Below are 6684 nucleotides of genomic sequence, written 5' to 3' on the forward strand. Positions count from 1 at the left end.
TGCACGGGGCAGGAGGACAAATCAGTGCCATGACACAGGCAGGCTCGGCAAGTCTCACAGAGAGAGCAGGAGCTTCTGACCTGCCTGTCTGTCTGTCCATCCATGCTCTCCACCCCACCTGCTAGGCCAGAGCTCCAGCCCCTCCTGCTCTGGGGTCTCCAGGCATCTCCGACCCATTTTGTCTATGTTTTTGGCCCACAACTGAGGATTTTTCTTGGCTGCTTTTCCTAGATTTTGGTTATTACAAAGGACTTTCCTCTTCTTTCCAATACAGAAGAGAGAAAGTTGATGAGAGCAGAGAATGGGGGCTATATTTAATCACACAACCTTTCCCAGGCGTTGGAAAACCACATATCCATTTCCACTGAGCCAGCGCGATGCAGCAGTGATCCCATTCACAGCAGTGAAGTGACACTGCCACGCTTGGGCTGAGGGCAGGATGCGACCTACCGTGTTCACAAAACCAAGCAAAGTCCTGCTCCTCATCAAAACTTGAGCAACTTCTTTTTTTCCGTTGCACAGATAATTTGACTCCTTTCCTGAATCTGAGCCACAGATGCCATGCAGAGTGTGACAAATCTCCTCCAAGTGCGCACAGATCTGGCTTAAAATAATCATCTTGTCTTGGGTCTCATTGATCTACACAGTGTCTGGTGCCCTTCCTCAGACTGCCAATAAATGGGACACTTGATGCTGAACAGGGAGATATCCTTCCTGTCCCTCTTCTCTCTCTCCTTCATCTCCAGCAAAGATTTGTGTCTACAAGCTAGCCCAAATACTGGGTAATTTCCCAGTCCTACCAGACTAAGTCAGCATATGATGTAGCAAGTGGAAGACTGATTTCCATGAGATACCAGTCCTTCCAGTCATTTCTGCTGGAGACCATCTGGTAAAGGGAAAAAGCTATCTTTTTTTTTTTTTCCCCCCTGAAAAATAATAGAAACTCTGTATGTTTGCCATTTCCAAGGCAGCCTCGCAGTCGGTGCCTCAGGAGAGCTGAAACACCTCTTTCATTAATGGGTCCCATCACTTGCTCATGCCCCAGTTGCCCATTTGCAAAATGTGCAGAGCATCTCCTTGCTTTGCATCCACCAGCTACCATGAGCCTTCCATGGATATTCAAGTGAGAAGAGACAAATACCACTCAGCACAGTCACGCCACTATGGAACAATGAAAACAAGAGCAAAATGTCACGGCAGCCTCGCAAGTGAGCACTGGATGGACTTAGCACAAAACACAGCGCACCTTACTTTGCATCTTTATCTGGTGCAGCCCTCTGGCTGTCACACCTCTGCTGATGTTACAGGGGGAAGGAGTTTGAACCAGAGTACTTTAAAGCACTGTAAAAAGGGGGAAAGACACATATACACCCAAATTCACAAGCCAGGCAGCTTTCTCTGTCCATGTTCCCATCTGCCTCCTCATGCTGAGTATGTGGCAACTATCCCTCTTTTTAAAGAGCACCCTGCTGTACTCATCTCCTTTTACGATACATCATGATTCCCCTCCTGTCTGGTTCTCCGGAGTTTTCCTGCTGGAGACAGACCTCTCGGCTGCAGGAAGGGTGTGATAATTACGGTGTGAATCCCCACTGCTGACATACTGGTGGGCTGGAGCAACACGCTGTTGGAAACAGCCTTAAATATTCCACATAGGATTTTTTCCCTCAGATACTGTGGTTTTGCCTATTTTGCTCTTTTGCCTTGTTATGCCCTAAATAAGTGCTTCTAAAATATACATACTGAGGAAAATATGTACTCGGAAAACTTTCAATGTTATAGACAGGCAATGAGACTTTCCAACCCAGATCCAGGGTTGGGCAACTGGTTCTCCTAGATGGCTTTAAATAAAGTCAGTCATGCATTTATATATGTGTAAATTTAATAAACCGTACACCAGTAACACACTGAGGCTGTGTGGCAAGGCCTTTGTTAAACACAAGTTGTCATTGCTAAAGGGTCTTTGTGTTGTATGCAGGAATTAGGCTAGAGGATTCCAGTGAGTACCTTGACTCTTTGCCAAAAACATTGATTATTTTCGTTTACACATATTTACCTAACTCCTCAAATTCTCAGTCAATGACACGACGAAAGAGATGCAGATACGGCTGAAGCGGTTGTCCCGTGAGCTTAAATTAAACCAATTTCTTACAATGATCCTGTTTCCAGCTTTTACACTGGGACTGCTAAAGGATCATATCTGAGTTTTTTACTCCTTTCCATCACGCATCTACTTCATGGCTGGAGCAGAATAAACCTCTGAAGAAAAGCACAAATTACACCAGCTGGACAGATTTGGCTAATTCAACGAGCTTGCAGACTGAAGGCACGTGGAATCCACCAACTGCTTCAAATTATCCACATCTCATTTACTAGATACACACTGAAAAAACAAATAGTCCAACCTGTAGTTCTCTGGGCCAGATTGTCTTAGTTACACCGCTAAAAAGGTAAACGGACCCACCTGAACCACATAGGGATTATTCTGGATTTCACCATGCCCCACCACCACCACCTTTAGCACTTTTCTTCGAAATGTTAAAAGCTGACCATTGCAGGGGGCAGGTCTCTGGTGAGCATGGTCTGATGAAGGACAGCAAATGAGATTTGCCCAATTTCCTTTTTTCCACATTTGTAGATCACGAGAGGCCGAGGTGCAAGTTTATAACAGCAATTAGAAACCACATGGCTGCAAAAGTTTTATAGCACTGAACTTCTCAATCAGCCAATAGTTCTTGTTCAAAGTTTTTCCAAGGGCATACCAATAAAAGTTATCACAATAAATTATAAGAAAAAAACTCTGCTGAGCCATCGTAGGTCCCAGAGCCAGGTTGTTACAATTGCAGAGTTACTTTTGCTTTAAAAAATGAGCACCGAACCCCAGGTTTAAACTGAGAAACAAAAACAACCAGGATTTTCTCTAGCATTGAGGCACTTCAGTATTAGTCACCTTGCAGATCAGTGCTGATAAGGAGCATGTGAATCTCTTTAACCCACTGGTATGAACCAAGTCTCAGGAACATTAACACAATGGAAGAATGGGAAAACAACCGACGGTTTGACTAAACCAAGGGCAAGGAAGTGAAATAAAGTATGAAACAACAAGATAATAAAAGGGTTGAAAAGGAACCAGTACAGGATTGCACCTAGGCTGTGCCTTGCCATTTTCCTGAAGCTTTAGGGGTTTGTGCTTATTGATAGCAACGATCAACCCAAGCGCATCAGCGTAAGGGCCCGATCCTGCCACCACTTGCATGTTGAACTTCAGCAGACTACATGACTCTCGTCAGGATCTGGCCCCAGAGGACCTCTTCATGCCAACAATGTTGAAAGGAATGGGATTTTTGCCATGGGCTTCAGTGGAAGCAGGAGTTGGAGCAGCTCCAGCAGCTGATGGGAGCGCTGCCCCCTTCTCATTTCCCCAGCTCCATCCCTGGACATGAGCTATTTTGGATCTTCCCTAAAGCAAAGTCTGTAGAATTCCAGGAACTAATTGTCTGGTCATTTTTTTAATACTTTAATCCATTTTCCCAGCCTGTTCTTCCTCAAAGAAAGTCTTATGTGGATGGCTGGGTGGCTCATGGTGACAGCCAAAAAAATTGAAGTAAGACCATTCGTCTCATTTCTTAAGGGACAAGGGGAGAAGAAAGGAGAGATGAGTGATGTAGTGCCAAATCTGGGTTACCTTCCACTCTCGGAGGCTTGGCTTGGCTGGCCTGACTCTGCTGGGGATCAGAGCAGCTTCGACTGAACCACTGTCACCAGCTGAGCAGAGAAAACAGTATTGACTTGCAACCAAGTGCCGATGGCACAACCTAGTTCCTGTGGGCAACCTCACCCAGGATGCTGGTGAGGGAACCTCACCTTGCAAAGAAAGAAGACAAGTGTGGGAGAGGTTTAGAAGTAAGAGGGGAACTCAGCCACAGCCAGCACCCAATTTCCCCCCCACCCCACCCTGCTGAATAAAAATGAATGGTCTCAATAGAAATCGTACGGTGTAAGGAAACAAGCACAGAGCTTCAGTGAAACGTGCAGAACCCCGTGCCTGCACCGTTTGCACAGAGAATTAGCTTTTGCGTGCACACGTGTGTGTGTGTGCGTGCACAGCCACATCGCCAGGAGAAACAACCCCGTTTGCTAATTCCACACTGTGCTAGGAGCCGTCTGCGGCGGGGGAGGAAACAGCACTGCCCCAGTCAGGGACCTGCAAGCATGGAAAATATAAGCAGAAGGGACACAGCAGCCAGAAAACACATCCTTTGCTCCCAGCTTCTGCTCCTTCCCCAAACAGGGCATCCACGTGAGGTTTTAGTGTCAGAGGGCAGCACTTCGCTGAACTTCTCATGGGCGGCTGTTCTTCAGCCGGAGGAAGGTCCCACCCGAGAGCCCCCCCCGCCGCTGAACCGCCTCGGGGAAATCCCATCCCGTTATCCCTAGGGCTGGGGGGAGCTTTGCAGGAAACGAGCAAGCTCCTGAAGAGAAACCAAAGCAAACCGAAAGCCAGGCTGCAAACCTGAGTGACACGAAACCAAGAGCCAGTCCTGAAATAAACCACTGAAACCCCGAAGTGCATTCCTCTAGCTCGAGAGATCCTCTCGCTCTGGAAGAGGAAGCATACCTTGAACGGAAGGCAAATGAAGCGATTTTCTAGATCATGGGGGGGGGGAAAGGAAAGCCCACCGAGATGCACCTGCCTTAAACCAACAGCACTTTCAAAGTTGCCCGAAGTTTGCCCGAGGCGAAGCCGGTAAACCCCGCGCCAACGGAGCGGGCACCAGCGGCAGCCCCGCACCGCGGGGCTCAGCCCCGCAGCCTCCCGCCGCCGCGCACCAGCAGCACTCACCGCGGAGAAGAAGCAGCCGAGCAGCGGCACCACGACACCCAGCACCGCGTACTCCATCCTGCCCGCCCCGGAGCAGAGGACGCCCCGCACCGCAAGGTCCCGCCGGTGCGGCCGCGGGCAGCGCGGCGCTCCGCTCCCGGCGCCGGGCCGGGCGCATCCAGGGAGGGAGGGCGGGAGGGCGGCGGCGACACCACGCCCGCTCCGCGCCGCTCCGCGCCGCGCCGCTCCGCCGGAGCCGACCGCGCCACCGCCCCCGGCCGCCCCCCTGCGCGGGGCGGGGCGGCACCGCCTCCCGCCCGCCCCCGCCCGCCCCAGGTGCCGCCGGGCCGGCGGGGAGGCTGCGCTTCCTGCGGTGTCCCCTCGTTCCTTCTCCTTCCCCCCTTTCTTCTCTCTTTGCCCCCTGTTTTCTCCCTCCCCCTTCCTTTTACCCCCTCTTCGTTTCCCCTCTGTTCATTTTCCCTTCTTTTGCCTCTTCCTCCTTTTTTCTCCGCTCTCTCCCTTTCTCCTGTTTTTCCTTCTTTCCCCTTCCTTCCTCCTTTTTTCCCTCTTTCCCTTTTCCTTCCCCCTTTTTACCTTTTCATTTTTTCCTTCCTTTTTTCCTATTCGTTCCTTTTTTCTTTCTTTCCCTTTTCCTCTTTTTCCTCTCTTCCCCCTTTCTTCCACCTTTCTCTCCTACTTCCCTTTTTTCCTTTTCATTCTTTTCCTCCCTCTTCCTTTTTTTCTTTGTTTCCCTTTTTCCATCTTTCTTTTTCTTTCCCCTTCTGTTCTTCCCCCTTCCCCATTTCCTTCTTTTTCCCCATTTTCACCATTTTCCTTTTTTTCCCCTTGCCCACTTTTTACATCTTTTCTCCCTTCCCCTCCCTTTTCTGCTTCCCCCTTCCCCCTTTTTTATTTTCCTTTTTTATTTTATTTCCTTTCCTTTTTATTGCCTCCATTAATTTCTCCCCTTTTCACCTTTCTTTTCTTTTTTTCCTCTTTTTTTGCCATTTTAAATTTTTTTAAATCACCGCAACGGGCTGGAAAGACACCGAGGCTGAGGAAAGCAGCAAGCTTGATTTTCAGTTTTCACCCACCAGCTGATGCAGTCGCTGTGGTGTTCCTCCAGCTCCAGAGCGAGAAGCTTGCAGAGCCACAGCCTGCAGTGCAAAAGCATCTCAACTCTTTGCGGAGCCTGGGGCTCCCTGCTGGGTTCAGCCCTGAGAGACACTGAGGAGGGCGATTGGAAATGGTCTTGTTGGGAGGGATAGTAGTTAAGAGGCACAGGAGATGGCCCAGACATTGCCAGGAGCTCTATGAGTGGGTTGAGTTGTGCTGGGAAAGCGACCCAGGACTGCTGGGAAGGGAGAGGAATGGTTGGTTGGGACATTTGGCTTCCTCTGAAATAGCTGCTTGGTTGGAAGGGGTTAGGTGGACCAAAGTTTGCAAATCCCAGCCCAGTTCAGCGAATCTGTATGTCCTCTCTTTGTCCTTCTCCCCAGAAAAAGAGGGAAAAGTTCCAAGGTGCAGGTCAGTGACATGGCATTTCTGGATTTCTCATTTTGGAAGAACAGCTCAAGGCCAGACTGACCTGCATTTTTGACGCAAATGTGGAAATCCCTTCCCTCTCCAGCGTGATGTGGAGCATTTCATTTCATATTAAGGGCAATGCTCTTTTCAACTCAAGAGGAACCAGAGGTATAGGCTTGCTTTAGCATGAAAACCCAAATAAGCCCCATAAATAAAGGTAACAATAAGAAAAATAATATGTTCCTTGCTATGCTTTTCTCCCCAACCCTGCTAGATTTTGAAGATCAAACAGATGGACAGATTTGTTGTCTCTTCAACCACCTGCTGAGGAGAGA

This window comes from Gavia stellata, chromosome 6 (assembly GCF_030936135.1).
Source record: "Gavia stellata isolate bGavSte3 chromosome 6, bGavSte3.hap2, whole genome shotgun sequence".
NCBI lineage: Eukaryota > Metazoa > Chordata > Aves > Gaviiformes > Gaviidae > Gavia > Gavia stellata.